Source organism: Lissotriton vulgaris, chromosome 4_1, assembly GCF_964263255.1.
Source record: "Lissotriton vulgaris chromosome 4_1, aLisVul1.2, whole genome shotgun sequence".
Taxonomy (NCBI): Eukaryota; Metazoa; Chordata; class Amphibia; order Caudata; family Salamandridae; genus Lissotriton; species Lissotriton vulgaris.
Genome location: NC_141691.1, coordinates 94,668,416 through 94,692,009, shown reverse-complemented (window position 1 = coordinate 94,692,009; position 23,594 = coordinate 94,668,416).

Genomic DNA, 23,594 nt, shown 5'->3' with positions numbered 1-23,594 from the left:
TTAGTCTCATGGCTCCCTCTCTGTGGGCCTCATTTATGAGGTTTTGCCGTAGGGCAGCGCCGCAGGCCTTCCTGCTGCGCTTCCCTACGGCAAAAGAAAAAGGCAGGAGTGCGACGTATCCAGGGCCGGACTGAGACCAGCAACCAGCCCTGGCAGGTTGCTTCTCCACCGGACCTGGTTACGGGAGGGGAGGGGGTTGTTACCGGCAAAGCACTGCTACCGCTTTTCTTACAGAGGGCCGATTTTGCAGTGCTGCTACAAAACCGGCACTCTGTAAGAAAAGCAGCCCCTTGCGGCCACAAAACCGGCCCCCACCCCTCCAGCCCACCGGGGAAATGCCCGGTGCTCGCAAATGCCAGTCCGGCCATGGACGTATCTATAAGATAGGGCGCATTCCTGTCCTTTTCCCCTGCACCGGCGCACAATGAGCTGCTGTGCCCACCGCAGGCTCCTTTGCACAATGGTGCAAGGGTGCCTGCGTTGCAAGGATGATTATTTTTGTACAGGAAGGGAAACCTTTCTGTACAAAAACAATCACAAGAGGCAGAATGCAGCACACATAGAAAAAGGAAATACGAGGAGAAATAAAGATATTTCTCAGGACTTTACCTTAACGTGTCCCTACTCCCATGGCGTGGAATCTACATGCTTAGAACTCCAAACATGTTGAGATACACATTGAATGTACATATTCTTGTCTCATAACACAGTCTCTGTTGGTCCACCTTTCATGCCTGTGCCTCTGTGTGCTACCTTTTTGGTGTCTATGGGCCATATGTAAGTGGCCCAATACCGGTCGGTAACAGTGAAATTCATTACATTTCACCGTTACCGCCCAGTATTTAGGCATTTGAGATGTAGGTAGGATTTGGTATTAAGGATCGGTAAATAGCGATTCCTTAATACCGATTCCTTATGGCCTTGCATTTAGGGAATCGGTAATACAGATTCCTTAAATGCAATGTAGGTAGCACTTAAAAGAATGTTTTTGTGCCTTTAGGAATTGGTAATTACCACCAACTTCAGGTTGGTGGTAATTATTGAATTCCTTAAAAAAAGCACTTTCTTGCTTTTTTTAGGTGCCATGTGGCACACATCCATGCCCTTAGGGAATGCATGCGTGCCACATGTGCACACATGCACATTTCAGGGGTGCAACAGGGTGTCCTTTGGACACCCCGGCACCCTTGAAATACCTCCTGGTATTACCGACTCGGTAATACCGAATCGGTAATACAGAATGTCTTCACATTCATTCCTATGGGCATCCAAGCCCATAGGAATGAATGGGTAGGTATTCGTTATTACCGAATCTCAAATACCGATTCGGTAATAATGAATATTAAGAATTTGGTATTTTTTACCGAATTCCTACCTACATCTGAAATACCGATTCCTACATACCGAATTGGTAAAATTCGGTATTTAGGAATCGGTATTTCCAAGTTACCTACATCTAGCACTATGTGCCTCACTCTCCTTGATGTGTCTCTTTTTACTCCCTTTTATGAATTTGTTTCTATTTTTGTCTCTCTCACTGGTGTTTCTCTTCTATCCCCATTTATGTATTTCTTTTTCTTACTCTGTCTTTTCATTTTTCCGTGTTCTTTTTCTGTTTCCTCTAGATCTTTTTTAGATTCTCTTTCTATGCCGTCTCTGTGTTTCCGGTCACTAACTATGTCTCCCCCGCAGTATTTCATGGTCTTGTCCCCCTCCCCCGCCATCATTATTGCAGCAAAGCTAGAGAAAAAAATGCTCCCCCAACTTGAAACTAAATTTGCTTTGTGTTCTCATCAATCTCTATCCTCTGCTGTCTACCCCACAGCAAGAAAAGGACCATGTCTCACCCGCTCCAAACAGGTGGTAAATCTAGGTGGATTTGGGCTTGTTTTTCCCTCTGGAAGGAGAACATGCAGAATTGGAACCGGTATTCCTGAGTCCACATGATAGTCCCTGTTATGTGAGGAATAACTTGTAATCTCCTGATATAGGTTCAGGGGTGCCAGCCAGATTCGGAGATTCGAGAATGGTAGGCATAGTGATAAGATCAATACTGGTCAAGCAATAATTTTGTAGGCCGATATTTTGACCATGATATAGTGACATAGACACTATAGTGTTGCTCACACTCTTTGATTGCTCTAAAGTAACTGTAACGTTTGCAGTAATTTGAAGTGTACAGCATCTCCTAAGCCACTCCTCTAACATTTCCCTAGGTGCACACACTTGTGTTACCTTAGTCACACTGGGGACCTGATTCCCATTTGTGAGTAACTTTACACCTTTTCAGTATTCACAAACTGCACTTTTGTAGTAACTTACACACTTGTGCAACACACTTTTGTAGTAAGCCCTTCAATACACATGGCCACTAGTGGTACTGCAACAACCTCCTATAGAAAATAATGAAGGTATTGGGATACGTCCCGCTCACTGCCACAAGGCCGCCATTGCCATTTAGCTGGGAAGAGATTAGGGAGGCTATTGCCGACCTTCTAAAGAAAAAAGCTCAAAGTCCTCATGCGATACCGCTTAATGTTTTTGAATCTAACTTCGAGTTTTCAGCACCCCTCCGAACCCTCTATGTCAACACAGCTATTCAGAGAGGTCCCCTGGTTGTGGTCTAATTCCATCATCATTTCAGTTTTTAAAAAAGGCAACAATGATGACCACTGCTGTTATCGGCCCATTTCATTGTTAGACTCGCCAGTTAAAGTAATGGGGAGCGCACCGTTGAGTAAGTTAACTGTGTGGGCTGATGAACATCAGGTTTTGTCCTAAGTACAATATAGCTTCCAGCCTCGGAAGGGCATTGCGGACCAAAGTCTTAACCTCCAACTGCTTATAGCCAAGTATACCAAGGCAAAGGCTGGCTCCCTTCGTTTGGGGCTCATGGACTTAAGCGCAGCCTTTGACAGGGTTAGCAGGACTAAGATCTTGGATGGGAAACGGGGGCCACATTGCTGGCAGGGCCACGCCTATCCCAACAATGCTAGCGCTACCACACTTGCATTGACCAGGCTTGTGCATGGTTATGGCAGTGCGCGGTCTAGCTTCCAGAAGGATCAATAGAGGACGCAGTGAGGTAAGTTGGTTTGGGGCCAGGTTTTGTGTGGCCTGAAGATAGTTTTTAATGATTGGGGTAGTTTTCAGGGCTGGGAGAAGGGGCTTGTTTTCAGGGTAGGGGTCAGGTAGTTTTTAGGGCTCGGGGGTCGGGATAGTTTTTAGGGCTCTGTGGGTCGCGTAGTTTATAGGGATTGGGGTGCGGTCTGGGACGATTTTAAGGCTTGTGAAGAGGGAGGTTTGTTTTCAGGAGGGAGTTTGTTTTAGGACTCAGGGCGGGTGGCAGATACTGATGTACTTTCTGGGGCTTTGGGGGCAGGAAAGTTTTTAGGGCTCGGGAGAAGGGGTTGGTTTTAGGTCTCTGGCGGGGGCTTGAGCCATTTTAGGGTTCAGAGCAGGGACGGAGATCGGGGTACAATTACCTCAAAAGTCTTAACCACGCATATGTCCTTCCCATACATGCTGTAACAACGCATATTGCATTGTAAAAGCATCCGTGGTAAAGGCATATGCGTTGTTAAGACTTGCGTGGTTCAGACAGCGTGGAACCAGAATGCATGGTAATCGCATGCGTGGTTCCATCACACAACCTATGTTGGTCATGGGTTTTGTTAAAACTGTGGTTACTTTTCTCAGAGACTTGTATTCAAACCTCCCAGCTACTCTCAGTTTTGGGCCCGCAGGAGAGTTACACCAAATTTGCCTTGAATTGTGGTGTCAGACAAGGCTGTATGCTCGCACCTTTTGCATTTATTTTATATACAAATAATCTGGAAAGGGCCCTATGTGCGGAAGGGCATTATTTACCCAGGGTGAATGGACGGTACTTGCCTGTTTTTCTATATGCTGACAACACTGACCTTAAATCGAGAATTGCTCTAGCATTACAGTGGCTCTTGAGCAGTTTTGTTGGTTTCATGGACAGCCTCGATCTTACCACAAATTACTCCAAGTCAAATGTCATGGTGCTGGGCCCTTCAAGCACCAAAAGCTGAGGCCATTATATCTAAGGTAGTATGTTCAGTAAGATCAAGACATTTCCCTATCTCAGGATCCTCTTCAACTCCTCTATCAGTTGGCCTCCCTTGATTAACATGCTTTCTCAAAAAGTCTTCGCTTCTATAATTGGCCATCGGTGTGTGCCTGCAATGATAAAAATCTATCAAGCTAAATGTCTCACCATTTCAACATATGGTCCTGAGATTTGGGGGAACTCTAATCTATCTCTTCTCCAAGTGACGGAGAACAGGTTTTTAAGCACTTACTTTCTCTACCCTGCAGTGTGTCTTCCTTTACAGTTCATGAACAGCCTGCTTGTTGGCTATATTTCTGATCTAATTCACTGCCGCCCTTTGTCAGGGAGTGGCATTTTAAATTTGGGCACTCCAACCTGTTCAGCCGCCCAGAATCCATATCTAAGGATCACATTACTTGGATTAGAGAGGCATTTATGACATTTCAATTTGAAGCTGGAGAATCTAGAGCCCCTACTATGTCAGCGGTGAGATCCTTTGAACTAGTTATCCTTTGGTATCTTTTTTTAATTGCGCAATCAAAGTGAGAAACACAATGGTGTTTGACTGATGTAATGGTCCTAATGACCGTTTGCTCCCCTGTATTGCTTTAGTTCAACTTGGTGATGGATCCACAGTGTATTTATTATTATATTGGTCTTGTTCATTATACTGTAATCTTTGCGATTTTAACATGTTTTAACCTACTATTATGGTTTACCTGATTTAAATCGAGTAAAGAATTTAGATGAATTAATAATAGGGTTAGGGACTTAAAATAGAACCCCATAGGAAATAAAGTTCAATTAAATTAACTCATTTAAAATAGCTAAGCATAAAGAAAAATTTAAATTAATTAAAAATAAAATATGTACAGGTAGTCCGGGTCTGGTGGCTCAGTGGATTAATGCATCCACTGCAGGCCTGTGTTCGACCTCATGGTCGCAGATTCAAATCCCGGCGGGTGCACTCAGCCTTTCATCCATCTGAGGTCGATAAAAGGAGTACCATTGAGTTGGGTAACAAAAAACATCTGTTATTCAGCGCCAAGAGGCCCGGTCAGGGTTGAACGTGCACTTTAAAAGTATATATGTTATGTTAGTAGATATTTATGTCTTAATAATAAAATATTTTAATAACCTATTTTACATTTTTTAAAAATGTATGACAGATTTTCCTTGAAATAATCACATCAATTTTATATACATTCTATACATCACTTTTATTATTTATTAATGAACATTAAACATGATTTTTCTTCCAATTATTTTAATATATTTCCACTAATGAAAGTTTTCATTCAAAACTATTTTAATAGTATGTAGCGTTTCTACATTTTGTTCTACATTTAAAGTAATACATCCATGAATTGTGTTACTACTTAATATAAACAAATGTATAATATTATTTTCCAAGTTACATTTTTGTTTACATTCTTTACCATAGAAAGACTATGCAGTGGAAATCTCCACATAGTAGAGTATAGGCAAAAATAAAAAAGTTTATAAAACTAAAAAAAAAACAAGAATAATATTTTTTTGGGGAGATTATTGCAAATTAATTATATGTATATATACTTTAAATGTAGCACAAAATTAAAAAAAAAAATCATGGAAATAAATTAAATTAAATGAAAAATATATTTTTGAAGTTTAAACAAAAGATTGGATCCCCACCCCAAAAATATATATGTATATATATATATATATATTATGTGTAATAATATATATTAAGAATGATGTATTGAATTAATTAAAGTTAATTTAAATGTTTTTATTAAAATGAATTGTTACTGTTTTTTAATTCAAACAGGTAATTCAAATATTTTATAATTATGTAGTAAAAATTTGCTATTTTTAAAATTCTTGTTGCATTAATTTATATTTCTTTATGTATATACGTTTTTTAAATAATATAATTTAACCTTATTTCCTCTAGGTTTTTATTTTGATCCTCTGCTTCCATTATTTTCTATGAAAGGGTGTTGCAGTACCAGTGATTGGACAAGTGTAGTGCTGGGCTTACTACTGTTTTTTATTGTTGTTTTCTTCCTAGTAATTTACACTCGGAGTTTGTGAATACAGAAAATAAGTAAACTTACTCAAAAGTGTAAATGTACTCAACAGTAGAAGCTACTTTTGTGATCAGGCTCATATTGTGCACATGCATTGTGTACATTAAACACAACTAAGGGCATCATTAGGATGGCGGGCAGACTTTGTCCGCCCGCCATCCTCACGGTGAAAGGGACTGCCTGCCATAAGGGTGGGGGTCCCGTGGGGGCAATTAGGATGCGCCCGCCATAGTGGCGGGCGCATCCCGTATTTTTAACATTGCGGTGGGCGGTGCTGAAAGCACCGCCCGCCGCAATGCTAAAAATACATGTTGTTCTTTTCAAAGCACAACGTGACAGGCACCGCGCGGTGCCTGCCACATTGTTCTTTGAAAGGCAGGAGGGTACCATAGGTACCCCCCTGTGCACCCCCCGCCCGCCATCCTCACGGTGAAAGGGACTGCCTGCCATAAGGGTGGGGGTCCCGTGGGGGCAATTAGGATGCGCCCGCCACAGTGGCAGGCGCATCCCGTATTTTTAACATGGCGGTGGGCGGTGCTGAAAGCACCGCCCGCCGCAATGCTAAAAATACATGTTGTTCTTTTCAAAGCACAACGTGACAGGCACCGCGCGGTGCCTGCCACATTGTTCTTTGAAAGGCAGGAGGGTACCATAGGTACCCCCCTGTGCACCCCCCACACCCCAGAGTCCATGGGGGCCCGCAACAGGCCCCCCCAATCAGACTCCGCATGCCTTTCCGTGGTAGCAATGCCGCCACGGAAATGCATTCACAAAGGCACATTGTAATATGGCTGCCGGTGTCTGAAAGACACCACCATATTGAACCCTTTTCCGCCCAGTCGACATGTCGAACGTGCGGAAAAGCGGCGGACGGCCTTTCCGTCCGCCGCAGACCACCCAGCCATAATAATATGGCGGGGGTCTCTTCTACAGGGATGGCGGGCAGATTGCCCCCGCCGGCCCGGCGGGGGCAATCCGCCCGCCATCCTAATGGGGCCCTAAGTATTACCTCTTTCCACACTTTACAGAGCTGCTATCCATGCATTCCTTCTGATTCATGAGTAGATCAAGACTTGGTCCCAGTGGCTTTGGTCGCGTGGGCCTACTTTGCAGGTCCCATATTTTACAGCACTGCTGTTGGTCCTGTAAACATCCTTGATTATGACAATAATTGAAGATTTTGAGCCAACCTTGTTTGCTGCATTGTTCTATGGCTTGGCAGCCTTGTTTTTACACTTTTACTAGTTAATCAAATCCCACTCTGTCTCATGTTTTATTAAATAGCACCAGCTGGGGGAGTCCTAACTAATGCCTCAAGTCTTTCATCCCTTTCATTTTTTTGCTGGACTGGCTTTAAGCATGTTTTCAATTCATTGATTCCTAGCCTCACTTAATCCCTGTGTACTGGTACCATCTATTTTCGAGACCTGCATTCCATGTAACGGGTGCTCTGCTTTGCAGCAGCAACATGACATTGTGCACTCTTACTTAGATCGCGCAGTGGCGGCTGCTGAAATCCCCAAGTGGTGGGGAAATAAATACCTCCCTCCAATAGGTTGTATCAAGTAAGTGAAGTGAGTGAGCTGAAGCTGTGAAGAAAGATTGGCAGAACTCCACCCTCATCTGGTAAAATTTTGAAAACTAAGGCTAAACTCTGCATTTTACGGTACAATTTTCAGATAAATAATTTGTGGCGCAATAGGCAAAAGATACTTTGCCCAGGAGTGTTTGAGGCCAAAGACCACCAGACAACTCCCAAAGGCTAATACAGCAATACTTATCCTTACTTACATAGAGCATACAAAATTAAACATAGCTCTGACAGCAGAAGTGATATCAACAGAAAGATTTGTCAGTATAAATATTGACATATACCCCACAAATTGAAAAGAAGACCGTAGCAGTATGTGCCCCCTGGTGCCAAGCAACCAAAATGATCAGATATTCACTTTGTAGTACATAAATGTTTGGGCTCCAAACTGCAGCTTGTTATTTTTACCAGGCACTTATTCTTACTAATGTTACACATGGAAAGATGCTGCATCTGTGCCTATTTATAAACATCATCAAATGCTGTGGCTGCCCGCCCTAGGACAAGGATAATTGCCCCCATTATGGCAGGATAGTCAGATTTCTGCTGAGAATAACCAAAACCGGTGAGGTATCATTTATAGCAGTGTATGAACCACCTCATTTTCAGGAACCAACTCAAAGCACGGCTGTCCTCCTGTTTCATTTATTGGGCCTAACCTTGCAGCCTGTCCTTTGTTTAGCATCAAGAAATTCTTTGTGGTGCATGTGTGCCATATAAAGTTCACCCCTTCCCGAAACTGGATCTGCTAAGGGGATCACATCAAGTGGGGACCTCACAGACCAGGGTCTCTTTATTTATTTATTTATTTTTATTCACTTGTGTTTTATATAGCGCCTGCTAGACCCGGAGGTATCACAGCGCTTTACATGAGGAGAGTTACATAGGTTACAAGTTACACATTGTTACAGAAGGTACCTCAATTACAAGTTACATCCGTTGGTTCAAGGCGTGTGAAGGATAAGGGGGGCGACTGGGAGGGAGATTAAGCGGAGGATTGGCACAGGGAAAACAAAGCAGGCAGGGTGAGAGAGATTCAGGGGAGAGAGGAAAGGAATGGGGAGGCAAGCAAAGAATGAAGGAGGGAAGAGGTGGGGGGGGGGGGGGGGGTAGGAGACACAGCCAGGAGATGAGGAAGTAACTGTGTCTGAAGTCCAGCTGGGTGGGAGACTCTGCAGTCAGATCCTTGGACACCTGATCCTAATTGCAGCATGAAATATTGTAGTAGGGGCCATTTAGAGAGGATGCTCAACGCTGGGATGACAGAGCAAAGCTGTGAAACCGCTTGGACTACAGGGGAAGAGTCAGGAGATGGGATAACGCATTAGGGTCCAATTCACAGAAAGGTGTATTATTTTTCAGATGACACAGATAAACATTTACAGAGGTTACCCGTAGCTGAATTAACAGTTCCTGGAATCCTAGATAACACTGATGCCTGTGCTTCTCTGGCAGGCTGGTCTTTCATTCCAGGAACAATCAGCCTGCACACAGGCCTTTAATGGGGCCTCTAATTTATGTCCATTCTTGGCACACTCAAATGCAGTGGGGAAACCAACTTCCGCATCCAGGAAGGGTGCGTGTAACACATGTTCATGTATGTAGTCTGCATACACAGCATGTTCCCTATGTTGTGGGGAGTCCTAGGGTCTTCCACCGGTGGTCCCTATCAGCCCAGCCTTGAAATGACCCCCACTCCACGCATCTTTCACTGGCAGACTTGCACCGCACTGACTTGAAATGAGTGACTGTTTTTCCTTGAAACTGCACTAATGCATGGATTCGTTTTTTTCTGTGATTTTGCTTCCAGTCATGATTGTGTACAAATACTCTTCGGTAGAAAGTCTTTTTTAATCAAACACTGCTGCACTCAATTTATATCCGTTGTGTCGCATACAGATGATTATTAAAAGAACTGTTCACTGATTTTTACACCGCTGTGCATATAATCGGGGAAACTTCACGAAAAAGCAAGTGGCTTAGGAGTGGCTACAGAGCCTCACAAACCTTCCTAGGGGACCAGCTCTCTGCCTCTAAACACTTTAATCAGCCTGCCCTAAAACCACAAGAGATTCCTGCAGACAAAAAACACATGTTACAGATATAGCCTTGTGTGAAATTATAAGCCTAGCAAGATCATGATTAACAAATTATTTAAATGCAGGTTATTGAAATAGATGACATAAACGGTATTGCCTTGCCCGCTAGGTTGGCAGTAAAGTCTTTCACCTGGCAGCATGCAGAGATGCCAACAGAGCCGGTGGGTTTCTATAGCGCTCAAGGGTGGAGGTGTGTCTGTAACACGATGCTGCGGGTGAGACATTAGCTGCCTCCGAAGCCCATTGTCTGTCTTCAATTATGGCGTTGTTTAGCTCTGAGCCATGTGTCATTAATACGATCATCCACCCGTCTCGCTACATTTCCTAAATTACACTGGAATGTTCAGGCCATCTCTGTCCCTCGGGGAAGTGTCTGCCACGTGCGTTCAACTCCAACAGTAAGATGAGAGCATGTACATATATACATACTCAGAGACTAGGAGAAAAGCACATGCAAATGCACTGCGATCGATTCTAGAAACGTCCCCTACCGCCCCCTCCCCATCCTTTTCCAGCCTGCTTACATGCCGGGGAACTTGTCTTCTTTACTTCTCAGCAGGGACCCTCCACGAGCCGTTCTTCCATCTGCCTGACTAGAGCGTCCAGACTGCCAAGCCGTCCTATCAAATGTCAGGATACAGCTACCCTTCCTTACCCCAGCTCCATCCTGACCTCTGATAGGGCCTGGGGCGACATCACCTTATCACCCAAAGGGGTCTATCCCCCAAACAAGCTACACTGCTTGTGGAGAATGTTTATGCATTGTCATTGTGTGAGGGTGAAAATAGAAGCTTTCCGCATCGCCATTAACTGATAGTTATTGTTTATTTCTCTATTAATATATTGCTTGTTGTCCTCTTTCTATGCAACACTTTTCATTATTCACTATAATTGTCCTCGTAAAATTTGACTGTTTTTATTATAATATTTACTATCCCATCTATTTATCTCTTTCATTTCCCTTCCCCTCCATTCCCTTCTTGCGCTCTTCATATAAATTAACAAAATGCTACACATAATATGGTACCTTTTTTGTTCATTTTTCTTAATAGGTCTGTAACTTGTACAGGCATTATTTCATTTTGTAATACTCTGTTTTGTATCTCCCTACATTATTATCTTTTAATATATTTGTTCTCAGATATTATATATATACTGTTAGGATGTACCTGCTTGTAATTATTTCAATAAAGCTTCTTAAAAAAAGCACTCCTCACACTGTTGCAGATCTAAGGAGAACATGGGCCTTGCCTTGCCTTGTGAGCCTGGCATACATGTTTCGCCTGTCAGCTGTACCGGCATTGGAAATGTAAACAGACTGAATGCCCAATCTGTTATTTTGTCTGTTTATATTTCTGCCATCCACACTCCGAAAAGCAAAGCAGCTTCTTCTCTGTGTATGCTGGTGGGGCAGTGCCTTCCTCTCCCAATGCACCAGCCACCACGCATGCATTATGAATGACAGGAGGGGTGCACATAGCATAACATGTGTATTTGCAAAGCACACGTTCACCCATAGGCGCACACGTTCACCCATAGGCTTCTTGGCGCTGAATAACAGATGTTAACTTTTATCGAACTCAATGGTACTCATTTTATCGACCTCAGAAGGATGATAGGTTGAGTGGGCCCGCCAGGATTTAAATATATGACCCTAAAGTCGAAAACAGGCCCCTACAGTGGATCCATTAGTACACTAAGCCACCAGACCCAGCTTGTGGCTGGACACACACAGCGCTGCACACTAGTCTCAATGGGGTAAATAGAGCTAATGCAAGTTTAATTAAAAAAAGAACACTTTAATGGCTTTATAACTATTTAAATGAATATTCGCTGCTGTGCTTGTCAAGTGGAGGCCATTGCGTAACTGAATTTATTTTTTAATTTCAAAATTCTTTATTGATTTTCACAAGAGCAGGCGAAAAGCCTGTAACAGGGTTAGCATAAGATATCTAACTGAATTTATAATGAAAAAATAAAGCTGAGTCTTGGCAACTGTGTACAAACTAATATTTAGAAAATCCACAACATAAATGTATAGAATGATAGAACCTTAAAGCTAACTCAAGCACACTATGGTCTGATTGTTTCAGTTTTACTCTAAAGTTCGTAAACCTTAGGAAATATTTCCCAAAACAATCTTTGTTGCACTCAGCCATGTTATGAGCTAAGTGAGGGTCATTTCATTATGATGAGTCATAACTTTGATTATCTTTTAGCACAGCACTAGTGACAAGGTAACATAAGTACCATAGGATTACCAGCTGTATACCACGATGGGGCGCAAACCTGACACCCCACTGAGAATGTCACTATGTGTAGCCATAGTGTTTCTTCCCTTTCAGCCACTCCTAAAGTGTAGGATTAAGGCTCCTTCGATTTTGTAAACTATGTGAGCATGGAATCACTTCAAATAACAGACTTTTATGGTGGAATTTACCCTTTTAACATCTTCCAGGAATCAGAAAGAGATTCCTGGCAGGCAGACATGGTGTGGCTTTCTTTACCAGGAGTGTGGAGTGGGCCGCTCATGTACTCCCACTCAAGTGATAGGAAGAGGACATTAAGGTGCGATTTGCACTGAGAGCTTGGGAACACCTACAAACGTGTACTTTTGTGGACATGCACAAGCTTCAATGTGACCTCTTTTCACCAGGCAATTGGGCAGAGATTTGCCCCAGCAAAAGAATGGCAACATCTTACTCCAGGGGGAGGAAGAACAACGCCCCACTCCAGCATCTGGTGGGGTGGTGGGAAGGGCTTTATCCATGGGAAACATGATTTCCAAAGAAGAGAAAATCCTAAATCCCTACTATGGATAGGGCAAACTCCCCACAGGATGAATAGGAACCATTTAAAAATGCTAGATGACATTCCCAGAGGTACGTTTGGAAACCTTAACCTGGCACAGCATTCCAGACGTTCTTCTGGGAAAATTTGTGAAGTGGACAGAAACAGAAAAGTACACTTAAGCTGAGGCACAAATCTATACCCGTACTGTTGTTTTTAGGTTTCACCTATCAAAATCTATTCTTTTAAATATAAATCTTAAAGGGGGTTTACATCCTGACAAGACGGAGGTCCTCATTCTCGGACCCACCCCATCAGCCTGGGACGACTCTTGGTGGCCCACATAGCTAGACACAGCCCCGTAACACACAGACCTCGCACGCAGCCTGGGGGTCATTCTTGACTCCACCCTCTCCATGACCAGACAAGTCAACGTCATCTCCGCGTCCTGCTTCAACACCCTCCGAATGCTCCACAGGATCTTCAAATGGATCCCCCCTGACACGAGAAAAAACATCACCCAGGCCCTCATCACCAGCAGACTCGACTACGGGAACGCCCTCTACATAGGAACAACAACCAAGCTCCTGAGACGATTACAACAAATCCAGAACGCCTCGGCACGACTGATCCTCGACGTCCCCCGACGCAGCCACATCACACCCCACCTGAGAGGCCTGCACTGGCTCCCCGTCAACAAGAGGATCACCTTCAAACTCCTCATCCACGCACACAAAGCACTACACAACACCGGACTTACATACCTCAACAACCGACTCAGCTTCCACACCCCCACCCGAAGCCTCCACTCAGCCAACCTCGCCCTCGCCACAGTACCTCGTATCCGGAAAGCAACCGCCGGTGGAAGATCCTTCTCCTACCTCGCCGCCAAGACCTGGAACACTCTCCCTACCAGTCTACGACGGGAAACAGCAACTACAACGCGGCCGTTTCCACGAAGGTACTAACCACGCATGCTTTACAACACATGCGTGGTTACCACTATACCCTTTACCACGCATTCCTTTACTGCAAAATACGTAGTAAAGGAATGTGAGTTAAAGCTCAAATAAAAAAAGGGGGGTTGAGGGGGCTCGGGGTTGTCTCCCCCCCCAAAAAAAAGAAACAAGCAGATTTAAAAAAAGGAAAACGTACATAAAAAACGCTCTTCAGTGCCTCTGTCGTTCAAGGAAAGAGCTTCCCAAAACGACGTGGCGTGTACTTCATTATAAAAGTCCTTTTTTAATTTTGATAAACGTGTTTTAACGCTTGTTTCCGTGGTTGGTGGAAGTAAGGGCTGCTGGTGAAAGGCGTGTAGGTATCAGGTAAGAAAACAAATCTTTATTAATAAAAAAATATTATTTAAGCGTACTTATGTTTCGTAACTTTTTTTGCGTTGTATAATCCTGCGTTCTAAAATGCTGCGTGGTAAAGCCACTTGCGAAGTAAAATTGGCGTGGAAATGCCATGCGTGGTACTTGTTGGCGTTGTATAATCATATAACCCCTACGACAGACTCAGGTTCTGCTGGCCTTCAGAAGACTTCTCAAGACCTGGCTCTTCGATCAGTAGCGCCCCCCCCACCACCGCCTGTGACCCTCACGGGTATGTAGCGCGCTCTAGAAATGCAGTGATTGATTGATTGATTGATCCTGTCTCCTCGCTTTCCTGGCTTTTCATTGGTTCCTTTGCTTGCCATTTAATTTTCCTTCATCTCTATTGGCTATAGTATACTTTCCTGCATTGTCCAATGCTTGTCTGTCATAGCCAAAATACTGTTAACATCCACTTTGGCAGAACTATTTTTTCATAAAGTTTTGCCTCTTTCTGCTTTTTCCTCTTGCAGCAGATTTATATAGGCAACTTATCACCCAGCGATATTAAGTGATTTGCCCAGAATCACGGGATGTTGCGCAGCGGAGTCTCGAATCGGGACCGAGTCACCAGCTGTGGAACCTGCACCACATCCTCTCCACTCCAGTGATACTTGTCACGGAACTCTTTTTTTCGTTCCGAGCATTGGTTGATAAAAACAGCTCATAATTCATCACATAGGAGAAACCAGTGCATTACCAATGCTTGTTTTTAATGAATTGACCCAATATAACTGTATACATAGTTGCTCCTCTAGACGGCATTTGATTGGCAGCTCTAAGTAATGTAAAACATATTGTAGCACCAAATGTCATAAAGGGATGCTCTTCACTCTAGCTGTCTCTGCATGTAGAGGCCAGGAGCAGGTGGATGTATGTCAACACAATGCGGGCTTTTACCCCGTGTGCCATTACAACGCGGGCTTTACAACGCAAGTCGTTACTACGACTTGCGCTGTAGGGTGCTGTACTTAGGAATAGTAAGATTTACTATTCCAACACCAGCCTACGTACAGTAGGGAAGGTGTTGGAATAGTAAATCTATTATTCCTTAGCCTAGAACGCTCTCCAGCGCAAGTTGTGGTAACGACTTGCGTTGTAAAGCCTGCGCTGTAATGGTAGTGCAGTGTAAAAACCGTGTGGTAATGGATGTTCCCCGGAGCAGGCACAAGTGTGTCCCATTTCTGGCAGATACATCAGTAGGGGTACCACATTCTGTTGATGGAACGTCTTGGTTGAGAACCCTAACACAGAGCATTAAGTCAAGACTGTAGCGCCTACAGTAGCAGGGACTGGACTGGGCAGAACTCTTTGCAGTGGGATTGCGAAATCCCCCTCCCCCCCTTGCACAATGTCACACAAGTGGACCCCGGATCCTCGTCCATCTCATGCTGCTGAATACAGGTGTATGTGACATTCCCTATGGATCTTTATGCTACAGACATTCTTCTGGCATTGAGTGTTAGCTTTTAAGATGGACCTATAGCTGGGCATGAAAGACACTAAGGCGCAAAGAGCCATGGCGAGCCGAGCCAGGACACAGAATCAAAGACACACCTGGCAAAAAAGTTTGACCCAGCCCCAGAATGCACTTTACTTTCCAGGGTGGTGTGAGTTTTCAGGTATCAAAGTAACTTTTTGAAAAATCGTCCCAGAGTGTTGGAAGGCACACATTTTCAATGAAAATGGCGATAGAGCCCTATAAATTACAGACAGCTCAGAAGGGCAATTCATGATACTATCCAATACTTTAAGGTTTGCAAAAGTACTCAGGAGCAATTAATCCAGTCCCTGATCCTAGACCAGGTAGGAGTCCATCCAAATCAAAATGTTGGTTCGGGTACCAATATAAGGCTGTATATGCAAGCCTGTTCGACCCGTCACTCAAGGATGCAGCAGAGGTCTGTAAGCGTCAGCCTGATGCTCACACAGGTTCAGACCTGCTCATTGTTTCCAGCCACAACTCAGAGTGCCTTGGCGTTTGTTGGACGGCCTAGGATTATAGAAGTAAGACATATTTATTATATAGATTCAGACCTCAAGCATTTGACCAATCAACGAGTCCACACTCCTGAACTTTGAAAAACAGATTTTGCCCTGGCAGTTTCTAACTTTAACCAGTATGAAAACATGATGGAGGGATGTAAGGCACCACTGTCGTTAAAGGAACCACTCTGCCCTCAGTTACTGAAGCTACATTGCACTGCAAGCCTCAGCATGTCCAGGGTTTCTATTGCAGCAATGGCAATTATGCCACAATCTGCATTAACCAGGTATGTTGTGCACCATTGGCTTGACAGAATCATCACCGTACAGTATGGAGTAGACCACGTACACCGCCATAGTCTGAAACCCTATGTCCTCTTATTATACCACTCGCTTGCAGTGTGACCACAATTACCAACATGTCATCCACCCTAATCAGCGGTCTCCTCTATTGACCTACTCACAGGGGTTTGGGGTTCATTTACTATCAGGGGCTGCATGCACTTGGTTCCACAGGAGCCTTTACTCATGCCAGTTCTGAGTGCCAGCTGCTCAGTCTTCTGCTGATGCCACCAGGCACTGATGCTTCCTGCTTCCTCCAGGCACTTCAGCTTCCTCTCCTGCAGGGATGCAGAGTGGACCGTCCTAGCAGGAAATCTTCTACACGCATGTGCGTGCACATAGACTGTGACCTTGTTCTACACTGGCTGGAGAGTACAAGCTGGTGACACAAATGGTGGAGCAGAAGGATGGTTCATGTGATCGCTGAAGCTGGCAAGATCTGTTGAATAATGATGCCAAGGGATCTTGCAGGGCAGGATCATCACATCTCAACCAGCCTTAAAAGCAACCACCGGGCTGGCAGAGATTTATGCATGTATGTATTGCACATTTGTATAGCGCAAGCTGTCACCCAAAGGGTATCCTGGCGCTTTGACTCTACTGAACCAGATACACAATCACACCGTTTATCCATAGAACATGTCTTGCAGTCTCACAATAATGTGGCTAAGGGATGGTGTAATGACCTGTCTTCCTGGGTGTGCTGGTTCCATGTTGGAACCTAGAGCTTGGAACCATGTCACACCAATGTTCCTAGTCTTGTAAATTCCATATGTGTCAGTTGCCAGCTGACTGTTGGTTGGGGCTGAATAAATATTACTTGATGAACACATCCTGTGGAAATCCTACTTTATTACACTGGCGACGTTGGAGGATGGGATCCACTTGTGCAGACTAGCCTCAACAACAGGAGAATAGCTGAATGAAAAGAAAAGATCCTACTTTATTACAGATGGCACCATATATTGGGAAAAATATCAGCATGAAAAATAGGTACATGTGGTGTGGAAACTCCCAGATGGGAGCCCTGTTTCCCCGTTGCTGTCTTCTCCCCCATCTCCTCCTATGGCTTTACCTTCTTACAGCCTCTTGCTCAGAGGGGACATCTCTGGGCTGTGTGTGGTCCACATGGAGGTTTTTGCTGGATTGTGGTGGGTCCCTCGGGATTACAGGTCATCTGAGTTTGACTATAGCTATCACCACCTCCTTTGTCTCCTCATTTTACATATGATCCTTTGGCACATGAAGCTCTTTGAAATTTACATCTGAAAAAGACTGCCACCCACAGGCCATCTGCTCCTAGCTTGTCCATAAGATGTTGGAATTAGTGAGGGCTCTACAGCTGCTTAGTCCTGAGCACTCCAAGAGGATTTTCTTGGTTGCACTTCCAAATTTTGAGCCATTTAATTTGCAATTGGCCTGTTTCCCATCAGACTGCATGCACCACATTTTGCCTTACTTGTCAGTGACTTATCTATTGTCTAGAAAATGGCCTTTCATTTGTACTATTAGCAGCTCTTCCCTGCTACACTAAAGGTGATGGGATCTTTCACCATGTTGAAGGCACTTACTAAGACATCAAACTGTTTTAATAATGACTCCCTCAATTCATTAAAGGCTAGATTCACACAGATGTTTCCTGAGTGGACGTGTCCCATCTCAGATTGAAACCTGAATCTTTGGGAGTAACATGCAATTGCTCCTGGGAAAACACGGTGAATCGTTGAATTATGTGATATTTCCTTTCTCTTACTCTCAGTTCTCATATGTGGCAGACCTGGGTATGTGTAGAAAGAGCCTATGCTCTAATGTTTCATGATAGATAAAACAGTAGCCCAGTCACAGTATAGCATAATGTGGTAACTATAGCAAAAATGGAAATATTTCTCCTCGTGCTTGTTTCTAAAAGGCATTTAAAATCAATGGACCGAATGCAGTGTGCTAGCAAAGACCATCTCATGTCTAAACATTGATGGGATAGAGCTAATAGTGATGGTCAATCAATTAATTTAATAAATGATTTCAAATTCCCATTCAATGCAGTTGACTGTAAGTAGCCACGTTTGGCGTGGTGGTGCAGTCTAGGCTTGGTTTGTGGCGTGGTGGTATGAATCATGACTTCAGGCGGTAAGCACTGTCCCCTGCAGGGTTTAGAAATAAACGGCAAGTGCTCAGTGTGGTGTGAATGTGCTCTTCGGTCATTATCTGAGTGGTCTACTCAACCAGCAGGATGTAGTTTCCGTATTGTCTTTGCATCCCTATCAAGGTTCGATTGACGTTCATGATTGGTGAATAATTTGTGCTTAAGTAGAAAAAGTATTATCGGTGGGGCTTCCTAGTGGCAGTAGCTGCATCAGTGCAGAGAGAGGGAAGCCACTCATGTCATAGCAGTCTATGTATTCCTGTGCAGTGGTACAACGGGGCACACTTATTAAGTGTAGCACCTTGCACTAATCCAGGCAACCTTTATTGTGATTTTAGTGGTCTTTGACAACCATAGAAATCTTCAAAGTGGTAGCTGAAGGAGTGTTAAGTAGCTTGTTGTACCAGTTTAATCATGTAATATAGGTTAAACTAAAAATAACCACACCATGTATATTTAAAAATATGTCATTTATTACACAACATTCAGTAACATATTGGGATATCTCCTACCCTGAGATATCAACACAAATTCACAACAATGCTTCAATTGCAATCAGGTAAGTAAGCACAAAATGCAGTGGTCTCCAGTAGGAGAGGTACTCTAGTAGTCCAACAAAGTTCAAAGTTCATTTAATCCAACAAGTGCTTGGTGGCCTGCGATGGATTGCTGCTTTGCTTGGTTATCCTTTGGAGAAAAAAAATAAGTCCTTGTGTGTGTGTGTGTGTGTGTCTGTGTACGTAGATGTGGAATGTGAATTGCGACCAAAGTCGGGACTTAGACCAAAAGACTCAGAGGAACTGGGGACACATGGAACCACCCAAGGTAAGTATGCAGGAACCCCACTACAGGCTGTGTGCAGAGTGGAAACACAGCAGCGTGTTCAATAGAAGTCAATGGGAAAGTCGTAGTTGCAGTTTTGAAGAAGGACCATTCCCAGTGGACCCCGAAGAAACCCTTTGGAAGACCGAAGTTTGAGAGTCACCCCACCTGTGGATTCCTCAGGAACCAGGATAACTTCATCAGGGAAACCGGGTGCATAAGTGCGACGTCGGAAACCACCGTAGACCACAATGGAGAACTTCAGAGAAGATGCAGTTGGAGAAGACTGCAAGAGTCTGATGGAATCCCTGTAAGCAGAGGGAACAGTTTATGCCACTAAGAGGTGACTAAGAGACACGGAATAGCAATGCCCACCAATGTCGGACTGTTCGGAATTGTTGATGGTAACCTTGTCGTTGCAGCTTCGAGGAGGAGGTGATTCTGAGGAGGACCAGGAGCCGTGCACGCGCTGTCCCCCATCAGAAGTCTAGGACCATGGGGTTGGTGTCCGACGGGACCTCCAACAAACCTTGATAGCTGCAATTGGTGTGGGGAGTGAAGAAGGAGCAACGTTGGGAACAGTAGGATCCAAGGGACTCCCCACAAGCAGGAGGGTCAGAGCAGGCCTGAGCAAGCAGTGGAGCCCACTGGAGCAGGAGAGAACCTACAGGCCAGAGTCACAAGAGTCGCAACAGGACCTCGAGCTGTGTAGAGGAGGCAGTGAGGATGCTGTACTTGGCAGGAAGGGATGGTGGAGGATGGAGCTTCTTGTAGCCCAAAGATCTCTGGAGTGTAGAGTCAACAAGCTTTGGCAAGAGCCAGTTGACGCCGTGCACAGGATTAGGTCCCAGTGGTTCAGACAAAGGATACTGGCCTCAAAACTGCAGAGAGGACAGGATAGGCCTCGAGGCAGTTGTTGAACCACCACCTGTGTTGCTGAGCCTTTCGAACATCAGGAGCAGCAGACTGGTCAGCTTTGTTTGTGGTGTCTGCAGATTCAGGGGAGTGATTCTTTCACTCCAAGGGAGCTTACTTCAGGTGTCCTTAATGGCCACAGGTCTGTGATGATCCTAGAAGAAACACAGATGGTGAAGAAGACTTGCAGAACAGTGAGACCAAGAGCAGTAGGAATCTTCCTTGATGCAGTCTCGGTTCCAAGCGAAGTCCAGTGAAGTTCAACTGTCCAGCCGGTGGAAGAGTGACATGGTGTCAGGCTTTAGTCTTGTCCCATGACAAATCTGAGTAACCACCCACAGGTAAGCTCTTAAGTACCATAGGGAAAGCATTGGAGTGACTAAGGGGTCCCTCACAGTGGATGGGCTGTACAGAGGAGAGTATACTCCCATGTCTGATGTCCAGTTTCATGCCAGAGCGAGAACTGGTTCCAACTGGAGAATGCAAGGAGGACACCAAATATGCCCTTCAGAGCAGTTTGGTGGCGCTAGCACCCCCACCGCAGCCCAATACATTAAGGCCTTCTGGGAGGTGGTCATACGGCTATAATCTCCCGCCCCAAAAATCTCTAGACCCTTCCCTTTATTCACCACTCAAACAGTTTTCATATGTCAGTATACTAATTCACAACTAATCCTTTATAGGTACTTGATTAGCATGCTGCTCTCCTAAAAAGAGCTTCAACACCTCATCAGGGATAGCAAGCGCTATATATATGTGAACCTTTTTCCATCCTCTATTCCTCCACTATCCTTCTCAATTCAAATAACTGATTAACATATCCACTGCTCATATTTCATATTTCACTATACTAATTCACCACTAATCCTTTATGGGCTCTGGAATAGCGTGCTACTCTCCGAAAAAGTGATTTGACGCCTTATCAGGGGTAGTAAGCGCTATATAAACGCAATTACAATACAATACAATACATAGTTGACAATCCATATATCCTTGCAGACAAAGGGCTTCGAGTTGGATGTGAGATGCTATGTCTCTGCAGGCAACCATAGGAGTAATATCTCAGTACCAATGATATGCGATGTCTTCTTGGGCTCCTTGCTGAATCTGAAGCTCTATATTTCTTCACAGTCCTAGTAGACATGAGGCCAGATGTACGTAGGTAAATACCGGTCGGTAACGGCCGAAATTCGGTAATTTCTGCCTTTACCGACCGGTATTTGGAAAATGAGATGTAGGTGGGTATTTTACTGATTCGGTAATTTACTTAATCAGTATTTTAAGAAATCGGTAAATTACAGATTCCTTAAAATACCGAATCAGTAAATTACCGATTTTGCTATGTAGGGAGCACTCAAATGAGTGCTTTTCCCCTTTTAGGATTCGTTATTTACCACCAACTACAAGTTGGTGGTAAATAATGAAAACCTTGGAAAAAGCATTTTTTTTCTTTTCCAACAGTTTCTACTAACAGCCAATCGGTTTTCCAAGGGTACACTTTTACTTTTTTTCTGCTTTGCATCAGTGTTGGCTAGGCAGGTGTCTGCCATGATTTCACTTATTTCTTTTTTTTTAAGTTTGAGGTTATTAAAATATAAAGAAGCGAAAACAGAAAGACAGAACATGAAGAAACAATCATAAGTTACAACAGTATGAAAAATGGCATTGAAAAGGGATCAAAATAAAATAATCGCTAAGCAGCAAGAAAAATCACAGGGCAAAGTCAATCAATTAATACAAAGAGAGAAAACATTTTAAGCATAACAATAGAAATCAAATACTAAATAAAACAATTAATGGAATTAATAAAAGGCATTGGGAAGGGATCACAGTGGTTTTTGAACCTCATCAGTTTCAATTTGGGAAGAAGACGTGGAGGAAGCGACCAAGGACAAATAATTGGTTAGAGGGAGCCATAGAAGATCTTGTTTGATTGCTAGGGAAATGGGAGAGACAAAGTTTGTTTCAAGTCGATGGTGAAAACAGACCGCATTCCACCAAGCACGAAAAGTGACATCAGTAGCATGTTTCCAATTGGATGTAATGAGATGAAAAGCAATAGCTATCAAGAGGTCTAATAGCGTGTAGTGATGTGTGGATTGAGGGTAATTAGGAGAAAGGGAACCTAGAAAAATGTTGACAATGGAGAAGGGGGATTGAAATTGATTTTTTTTTGGGATTTGAGTCCAAACCAGCTTCCAAAACTGAGAAATGGGTGCACATTCAAACAACATATGTTTTAAATCAGCTGAGGGGCATGAGCAAGACCAACAAGTGGAAGGAGTATCTGATGAAAAGGTCGATAAGATAAGTGGGGTAAATAAAATACGATTATAAATGAAAAATAGGGTTTGAGTGGTATTACCAGCGCTAGAGGATTTATGAATTTTCGTCCAAATTTTATCCTATAAGGGGATTGACCAATTCTGTGAAAAATCTTTTTCCCAGGCCAACTCAACTTTGGATTTAAATCTGTCCACTACATAATGAAATGACTTGTAGAGAAAAGAGGCAGTTGGGGAGTGGTCCAGTGCAGAAGATATAGGATGAAATGAAGTAGGAATATTGTTGGCGTTAGGTAGCGATTGAAGATACTGTGTACGAATAGAGGAAAGGGAATTATATTGTGAACGAGAAGAGGAAGGTAATGAAAATTGTGCTTGCAGTTCAAGGGAAGAGAGAGGTTGATTAAGAGAGATGAGTTGGGAGATCCATTTCAAACCATGAGAGTACCAAGACTTCCAGAAAATGGAACAATTCCGAATTTTAAGGTGTTTATTATTCCAAATAGGTTGCAAATGAGTAGAATGAATAGATGGGTAAGAGAAGGACAAATAAGGAATAAGAAGTTTTCGAGAGTGAGAGATAATGGGGTTACGAAGGGAAGCCATGTTAGACGTAAAGGATAATATTTCACGAAATTCAAAAGGAGAATTAAGGGAAGATTCTAGTTTAAGCCAGAGGGGGGGATAAAAAGGAAGGTCAGAAGAAAGCCATCGTGTAACCCTGTTTCAATGAGAAGGCTCTATGATAAGTCTCAAAATCTGGAAATTTAAATCCTCCATTGGATTTATCTTTCTTCAAAGTAGCGATAGCAATATGAGAGGGCTTACCTTTCCATAGAAATTTGAGTAAAATAGAATACATTTTCTGAAAATAATGAGTATGAATATGAATAGGGATCATGGAAATAGTACATAATATAAGAGGAGCCGGCATCAATTTAATAGAGTTGAGATGAGCCCACCAAGAAAGGAAAAGAGGATTCCAACGTGTAATGGTGGCATTCAATGTTTTAGAAATATGTTCAAAATTGATTTTCAGGGTATCAAATAAAAGAGAGGCAAACCAAATTCCTAAGTACTTGATTTTTGAAGGTTGCC